The sequence below is a fragment of the Crocuta crocuta genome, unplaced genomic scaffold (genome assembly GCF_008692635.1).
Source record: "Crocuta crocuta isolate KB4526 unplaced genomic scaffold, BGI_CrCroc_1.0 scaffold102, whole genome shotgun sequence".
In the NCBI taxonomy this organism is placed as follows: domain Eukaryota; kingdom Metazoa; phylum Chordata; class Mammalia; order Carnivora; family Hyaenidae; genus Crocuta; species Crocuta crocuta.
The window spans coordinates 12,411,314-12,420,265 of record NW_027530019.1 but is presented as its reverse complement, the minus strand read 5'-3'; positions in this window follow the sequence as shown (position 1 = coordinate 12,420,265).

Genomic DNA, 8,952 nt, shown 5'->3' with positions numbered 1-8,952 from the left:
CCCCCCCCGCCGGGGGAGGGGGAGGGGGAGGGGGCCAAGAGGGGCATACCTCCTCCCCACTCACCCAGCTCTGCAGATTCTTCGAGACACTTTCACAGGCGGAAATTCCCAGAGGTCAGAGGAGGGAAACGGTTAATTCCTTTTATTCAATGGGTCCCCCCTACACGCCTCCCCCCAGCTTCCTCCCTCCACTTCCCGCCCCCCCCTGTGTGAACAGGAAGTGGAGAGGAAAAGGCTCTGAGCAGAGCAGCTGGGAGCAGGAGGCAGGGAGTGGGCGGCAGGCTTGGTGCCAGCCCTGCCCCTCACGGTTGCTTGCTGGAGGGCCAGAGCCGCTGCGGCCTGGGAAAACCTGCAGCCCTGCCGGTGAGTGGCAGCAGCGCCGGGAAACAGCCTAGCGTCGGAGCCCCCTTCTCTCAACAAGCTCCTAGGGCAGAGGCTGCTGCCAGGAGGGTGCAAGGCATCCTCTGTCCAAGACCCAGCTGCCCTCGCCACTGCAGCCCCACCCCCACTGCAGGCTGGGCATCCTGAGGCTGGCAGGCATCTCTTCAGGCAGCCGCCAGTCCTGGCACTGGCTCCAGCCACTCAGCCCCTTGGCCCTGCCAGTTCTTTGAAGCTCATGCAGTGCTTCCTGTTTGGGGCAGGCGATGCCAGAGCCCCTCCCCCACCATTGTTCTGTAGAGACCATAGGTCCATCTGTTGCCCCATGGTGGGGCCCCTAGGCAGTGCCACACGGGAGCAGCACCACAAAGGACCCTGCTGGCAGCTTTGATTATGTGGAGTAAGGCTGGGCCCCGCGGCAGGTTGAGGGTGAGTGTTGGTCAGAGGCAGGCCTGGGGTGGGCAGTGGCATAGGTGGAGGATGTGAGGCAGGTCTAGCCAGTGGGCAGCCCTTGCCCTCGGCTTTCTCCTCCACCTGGAGTACGGAGATGATGATACTCAGGGAGCTATACTTGCTGACGCCACCAGGAGACGGACACCATTCTTATGCCTGGTTTCCAAAAGGGAAAACTGAGGCAGAGGGGCAAACTTTGGTCTCAGATGGCTGATAAAGGAGACACAAAGTAGGTTTCTTCTCTTAAGGGGATTAGCCCTTCTCGACGAATGCCCTCTGATTGGGTGCTTTCCTCTCCCTGAGCTGCTTTACCTTCTATCAGCTTTTGCCTTGAAGTAGCTCTTGAGCTGAGTAGTCAGAAGCCATGAGGTCACCGGGAGGTTAGGGTGGCCCTAGGTTGGTGACCAGCAACCGGTGTCCACTGAGAACAAGCTCAGGCAGGCCCAGCAGAAGAACAGAAAGGGGCATTGGTCTGTGGCCCCAGGAAAACGGGTGCTGCTTTTGGCTCTCAGTCTGCCGTGGCCACAAGTGTGTTTGTGTTTCCCAGGTGTGGAGGCAGGTGCTGTGTATCCCTGCAGCTCACCTCCTCTGCCTAATCTCACAGATCTGACTTCAACCTGCTTCCTCCCACAGGGCTAGAAACCCATACGTGGTCTACCCCACTTCCCTTACCAGATCCTCTGGCTTGGCACCAGCCGAGGGCCTGAATAACCTAGACCATGCATCCTAGAAGGTGAAAGCTGCAGAGACCTCAGATGCTCTTGTTCAAATAAAAGTCTTCAGGGATGTCCAGTGCCTGAAATTGATAGGCCTGGTAGAAGCTGAGCTGGGAAGCCCATGCCTCGATTTATCGTCCTTTCCTCCCCCACCCCAATCTCTACGGGGTGCCAGGATGCTGAAGAACCCAGTTTGAAAACCATTGAGCTGCCATTCCCACCTCCTGATATTACAGATGGTGAATCTAAGAGGAGAAATTGGTGGCTGACTTGAGGTTCCAGCCAGCCTTCTGTTTCTTCTCCATGAGATTCCATATCAGTCAACAGAGACCCTGTGCCCATTGGGAGCTTCCAGCCTTCACTCTGCTCACTCTCCATCTCCAGCCAAAGTGTGTTGAGCTGGCGCGCCTGGGTGGCTTAGTCGGTTAAGCGTCCGACTTTCGCTTAGGTCATGATCTCGCGGTTCGTGGGCTCAAGCCCCACATCGGGCTCTGTGCTGACGGCCAGCTCAGAGCCTGGAGCCTGTTTCAGTCTGTGACTCCCTCTCTCTCTGACCCTCCCCTGCTCATGCTGTCTCTCTCTCTTTCTGCTAGAAATTAAAAAAAAAAAAAAGTGTGTTGAGCTGAGGGACATGGAGGTGATCTGGAAAGATTCAGGTGTAAGTCTCTGCTCTACCATTAACAGCTGTCCGTTTAATCATGCCCTCAGAACTGCAATTTCTTCACTGTCAAATGTGAATAAATACAACAGAACTTGGGGCACCTGGGTGGCTCAGTTCAGCGTCGACACTTGATTTTGGTTCAGGTCATGATCCCACAGTATGTGAGTTCGAGCCCCGAATCAACCTCTGCGCTGGCAGTGTGGGGCCTGCTTGGGATTCTCTCTCTCTGCCCCTCTCCTGCTTGAGCTCTTTCTCTCTCTCTCAAAATAGATAAATAAACATATATATATATGTATAACAGCACTTGAAGGAGTGTAGCTTAGGTAAGAAGCGAGCACCAGTGTGGCACATCTGCAGGGTTAGCCCAGGGCCGGACCCCGTTGCCTTGTTTCCCTTCCACTTCATTCTGTGCCTCATTCCTCTGCAGCTGGGACCCTGTAAGCCCTATCTTGGCTCTTCCCTCAAAAAAATCCTCTGATCTCTTCTTTGGGAATCAGAGTGGAATTAAAAGAAAGAGGCTTGCTTCAGAAGGCTTTTCTGGTTTCTCAAAAGATGGCGATTCTGGGGAAGAGGTTCGGGATGATCATGAGAAAGGAATATAGGCATTTAGAATATGGCCACTGCAATGGGACAGGAGGGCTGCCTTGGGGGATGGGGTCCTGGTTTCCTGGAGGAGAGAGGACGCTACTCTGCTACTCTCTCTCCAGGGGACCGATAGGATAGGCTGAGGGGGCTGGGTCAGGCGGGGCTCCTCTGCCAGCCTGCCCTCATAGCCCAGCCCAGAGCTTGCACAACAGCCTGGCTGGCTGGCTGGCTGGCACTCCCCTGGGAACCTCAGGAAGTCCCCCTTGTCCCCCCCTTGACCTTTGACCCCTTGGGCCTGCTGCAGGCCAGAATTCCAGGCAGCTGTCCTCTCTTTTACCTTCTGTTCCTGACCATTTCCCTTTAAGGCTGGAACTCAGAGACACCCCCAACCCCCCACCTTACAGCTCACCCTTTCACGTGCTCTCTGGTGCGGACTACCTGGATCGGCCCCTGGGGTAGCTCCCTACTTGAACGGTGGGGACCCTGGGCCATAAGCCAGCAGGACCCTTGGAGTCTGGCTACCTGAAGGGCCCAAGCCTTACAGGAGAGCGCCCCCACGGGTACTCCTGAACTCCAGACATCCTCCCAGGCATCTTGCTCAACTGCATCCCTGTCCCGAAACTCAGTGGGCCAAGCCAAGAACAGCAGACAGAACCTCCTTCTCTCACCGCCATCCTCAGCGCAGAGTTGAAAGGATCCTTGATACTGTTCCACATTAAACCATGCGGCACCTCACGGCGCTCAGTTTCACAATCAAATAATTCCCTTTGGTTTTCTAGCGGAATTTTTGCTTTTATTTTTTAGGGTTTCTTGGCCTTTTTTTTTTTTAAAGCAATCAGTCTAAATTTGTCATCACACATCCCCCATTTCCGCCTCTAAGGGCCTCCTTTTCATCCCCTAGAATCTGGAAACCATATGTGTGGGCAGAAACCCCCCAGCATCCCCCACAGCACCCTGGCCCAGCCTGGCCTCCACAGGGGCAGCCTGTCAGCTGGGGAAGAGTCTACACTCCAGGCTGGGGCTGGAAAGGGAGTTTCTCTTTGGACCTTCCCAGCTCAAGCCATGGAGAAGCCGTGTGGTCTAGTGGTTAGGGCTGAACACATCAGTTCTGTCCCCAGCAATCTCTTTGACTAACGCCAGAAGCCTGGGAAAGTCCCCTTGGCATCCAAGGGACTCAGTTTCCCCATCTGCTGAGGGACTCAGAGTGTTACCAGCTAGCTCCTCTCCTACCTGCCTTGGTAAAAAGAGCTTTTGATCCACAATTTTTGCTCAGTCACTTATAAGCTCTGTGACCTTGACAAATGGCTTAATCTTTCTGAACTTTAATTTCCTCATCTATAAATTAGACACTATTGTTGTACCTACCTCCTGGTTGTTGCTAGGGTTAAATAAGAAAACATGTTCTATAGAGCCTAGCTTCAGGCATGCTTTAAAAGCTCAATAAACATTAGTTGTTAATAATAAGTAGAAATACATAAAGAGGTGGGAATGTTTCCTCAGCGGGCAAAGCTCTGAGGCCTAGCCCGTCTGCCCCTGCCTCTCCTGCTCAAACTGCCCTGTCCGGACCTTCCGTGGCACCTCCCCTGGCTCTAGAAGGGAAAGGGATGCGTTACCAATGCTAGTGGATCAGGCCTGAGGCCCTGCTGCTCCATGCCATGTCTCCATGGCGACCCCAGCCCCTCCCCTCCTTCCTTCCTCAGGAGCTTTCTGTTTACTGTAAACAGCTGCCCTTGCTCAGCCCTGGCTGATCCCACACAGGGCCAGCCAGACCCTCTCTGAACCGGGGACAGGATGGCTGTGAAGGTCCGGGCACAGTGTCCTGGGCTCCAAGTGGCCTTGAACAGCCTCTGTTTTGCCAGTCGGACTGGAGGGGAGGAGAGAAGGGGAGGGGAAGACCTCTTACCTCAGACCACAGCCAGGACCTTAAAGACAAGGAGAGATGGAGTGTAATTAAGGAGAACCAGGCCAAGAGAGCCTAGTAGTGAGATCTCTGGTTTGGCTTTAGACTGACCTGCGTTCAAATCCTGGCCTGGATATGCTCATTGTATGACCTCAGTCTGGTTGTTTAACTTCTTGAAGCTTCACTCAGTTTATTGATTTGTAAAATGGAAATGATAATGCCTTCCTCAGATCAGTTGCTGTGTAGACTGGTGATAATGTAGGTACATTATCGTGGATGTGCCGCTAGCCTGCAATGGTGGCGGCTGGATTTATTATTTCACCCCTCAGATATTCTGCTCAGGGACTTTGCATGAGTCCCAGCCTATTTCTCCACCTGGCACGCTTCAATCACACAAGCTGCAAGCATGTGTATGTGTGCACAAAGCATATACACCTGAGCACACAGCAAACACATACAAGCCAAGTAATGAACTGAAACTTGCAAGTGTCTGAGGTGTAGGAGAATCTCCATGAAGGCGAGTTACAGTCTAGTTGTTTCTTTCCTTTTTTTTTTTTAAGATTTTATTTTTTAAGTAATCCCTATACCCAACTTTAGACTTAAACTTACAACCCAGAGATTAAGAGTTGTACGTTCCACCAGTGGATCCAGCTACACACCCGGAGTCTAGTTTCTTAAGCCCGTATCTGGGCGTGAGCAGGCCAGCGTTGGAGCTGGGACATTGTCCCACCACCACCAGGTCATCACAGGTGCCTTCCTCTCCCTCCAGTCAGCCTCCAGGATTGCACCCATCCACCGGGCCCAGCTGACTACTGTCAGGAACATAGGGGATGCTGCTAGGGTATGGCTCCCCATTCCCCATTCCTAAGGGCCAAGCTTTCAGGGCAGGATGTCTGGAATATGAGGCTTCTGGCCCCCAGCTCCTGAGGGGCTCGTATTGCCTCCTCTGACTCGAGCATCCTTGGAAGTACCGGCCAGTTAAGGAAGACTGAACGGGTGAGATTGAGACCTGTCATTCCCCTTACCAGCAGAACCAGGGCAGGCTGGGGTTAGGCAGGGGCATTCATCAATTTGAGTCATTCCCCACAGGCCCATGAGTAAGTGCGGGTCTGGATTTCCAGCACCCCCTCCCCAGCAAGGCGCCTTTCGGGTCTTCCAGGGCTGACTTCCTGTTGGTCCCAGGTGCAGCCCTGGGGTTCCATCCTGGGCTCCACTCCTCAGGAGCTGGAGGCTTGTGGGCTTAGCTGACTCGGCTGCCCCCACGCCCACCTGCCAACAAGCGGGCTGAACTCTGGAGTTTCTGTCCTCACCCTGGTCTGGGCTGCATGAGCAAGGAGAGGAGCCCCCAGTACTAAAGTCAACCCCGTGGACAGGGCTGGAAATCCCCCACTTCTTACCTTGGCTGGTTGAGGAAACAGCCTCCCGGCAAAAGGCCGCCTCCCGGCAAAAGGCCGCCTCCCGCCAGGGACTTTTCTCCTGGGGGTGACACAGCATCCAGGGCAGTTACAGGGACCCCAGGCACATTTCAGCCAGCCGTGGGGGTGAGGGGAGTATCACACAGGACCCTTGCAGAAAGCACAGCAGCGAAAAGTCCTAGAGCCCTTCGGGGGTTTAAATTGGCCTGAAAGGATGGGCAGGGAGAAGGGAGGCCACAGGGTGGCCAGGAAGGTCCACACTGCTGGTGGCATCCAGTAATCTGACAAAGCCCAAGAGATTCTGTACCTGGAGCTGCCCAGCGCCTCCCCCACAGCTCCCTTCCCTCACCCAGTACCTAATCTGAAATAGGCTTCTGATAAGATTGGAAGACTTCGCGGGGCTTTGGTCTCCCATGGTGGTGGTTTCCAAATGTTTTGATTATGAATATTTATGTCTAAATTATACACTCTGGTCAAAACACGTGTGAAATATTAATGAAGCCTAATTTATCAGGGACAGCCTCTGTTTTCTGGTCTGCTGGCTGTTAGGACCTCGTGCAGATCACACAGGTACTGAGACACCTGCCATTGACCCTCCTGACCAGAGTTATAAGAACCTCTGATACTGAATCATATACTTTATCTCACCTCATCTGCATTCTCACAACACAACCGTTTAGACAGGTGAGCCGGGTTATCAATGGTTCCCTGTTTGAGCGGAGGAGCCTAAGGCACAGGGAGAAAAGGGAACTGCCCAAAGTCACAGTTTGACAGAGCCGGGTCTCCTGTGTGCCCCCACTCCTCCCAGGTTCTCTCTTTTCGAGTCCTGCCACGCTGCAGCTGCTGCTGTTCTCTGTCCCCTAGAGAGAAGGTGAGCCCAGTACCCTCGCCCTGGCCTTGGAAGTGAGGCCCAGCCATGGGTCAACACTCTTAGCATGGAGCAGGGGCCCCACAGGCAGGGGATCGCGGTCTGACTTTTCTGCCAAGGTCAGAGTTGCCTCCTGCTCCAAGGAGCCTTCCTCCTTCATTCAAGAGCTCAGGCCTGTGGCAGAAGGGGAGGGTGAAAGAGGGCTCAACCTCCAGCCCCCTCCCCCTCCCTGACAGCTGTAATCTGCTTGGGAAAATCTCTCTCTCGCTCTCTTTTTTTTTTTTTTTTCCGCACAGGAAAAAATATTAGTTGTCCCGATAACAAGGAAAACAAAATCCAGCGCAGGGCATCAGAGACTTCCTGAGGCGGGAAACAATGTCCAGGGAGTTCAGTGGAGAAGCCCGAGCTGGGAGGCTGAGGGGGAGCTGAGAGAGGACACTGGTCCAGGCCTATCCGGCCAGCGGGGGAGGGGGATGACAGATCGAGGAACTTGGAAAAAAGATCCCCCCCCCAAAAAAAACCTTGAAGTCTGGGCTGTTGAGCTATATCCGGGAAATGATTCAGGAGTGCTCACGTCCCAAACGGGATCAGGCCCCATCAGCGCAGGTGCTTAGAGTCTACCTCTCTTCCCTCCCTGTCATCCCCAGCCTGTTCTTCCCTCCCCACCCCTGGCGCTGTCCTAGGCCTGGGGGACTAGAGGGTTAGGCAGGTGGCTGTCTGCTAGGTGGCCTGGAGAGACCATGTGCACCTCACGGGCACCCCTCCCCCAGGCTTCTCACCTTATCCACCCGCAGCTGCTTCCCAGGATAACTATCCGCCAGGGTTGGGGGTCCAAAAAGGGGAAGCCTTCTCCAACGGCTCCACCCCCAAGCATACAGGATTCTGTTGCCCACTTCCCAAGGCACTTGAGTTGTTTGGTCCGGTGGGTGTGGCCTCTGTGCACAGGGGGCTCTGGGGAGGGGCAAATAAGGCTACAGGGTTTAAAGTAGGGCTTTGTGTTCCCTGTGAGAGGCGGTTTTCAACCCTGGATGCGATGCACGTGGGTTCATTTTAGAAAACACCAGTGCCTCCTTGGCCTCATTTCTGAACGATCATATCAAAATCTCTAGGGAGGTGCTCAGGGGATTCTTGTGTGTAGTCAGGGCTGAGAACCCTTGTTCCATGACACTGTGACTCTTTGATCCGCTTGCTGGCTGGTCCCCTCCACCTCTGCCATCAGCACTGCCCCCTTGGTTCCAGATTGAAGCTCCTCAGAAATTATCACCTAGCTGATGGCCTCCGGAGGTACCTGCCAAGTTCCCTGACCAGCTGGAGGCCAGCTGCCTAACCCAACAGGAGGTTCTGGGTTACCAGCCCCTTCCCTCTGCTCCTTCTCTTCCCCCTTGGGCAATGATGCCTGGGGCCTTTGTTCTCAGCCAACAGCAGTGTGACCAGAAACCTACCCACAGCTTAATTACGGCCCCATTCACTGGCCGTAGGCTGACTACCTTCCACACTCCACCTGCGCTCAGCATCCCGGACCCAACATAGCCTGCAGCCCGGGCAACTCCTCCCTGCATCCCAGGGTCAGGGCCAGCTTTATTCTTAGGAGGACCAGAGGTTCCTTCCTCCATATGCCCTCAGCCCTTGCTCTGCACAAAGCCTAGGGCTCTCCTGGAGGTCTGGGCTGTGAACACAGGAGCTGTAATTATCAACAAGGGCTGGGGGCCTTGCCAGGGCACAGCTGTTGTGCCATGCCAAATACTGGGCTTACATGGTAAACCCTTTGAAGTGAGAAACCATTCCTGGTTCATTTTTGATTGTTCATAAACATGTACCAATCACCTAAGTGCTAGGTCTATGAGGAGAGACACACCTGGAGAGAGCCACGGTCCCCCCCTCAAAGGCGCTTCTCAAGAAAGGGAAGGACTGGGGTGCCTGGCTGGCTCAGTCAGTAGAGCATGTGACCCTTTTTCTTTAAGCAGAAACTTTTTTAA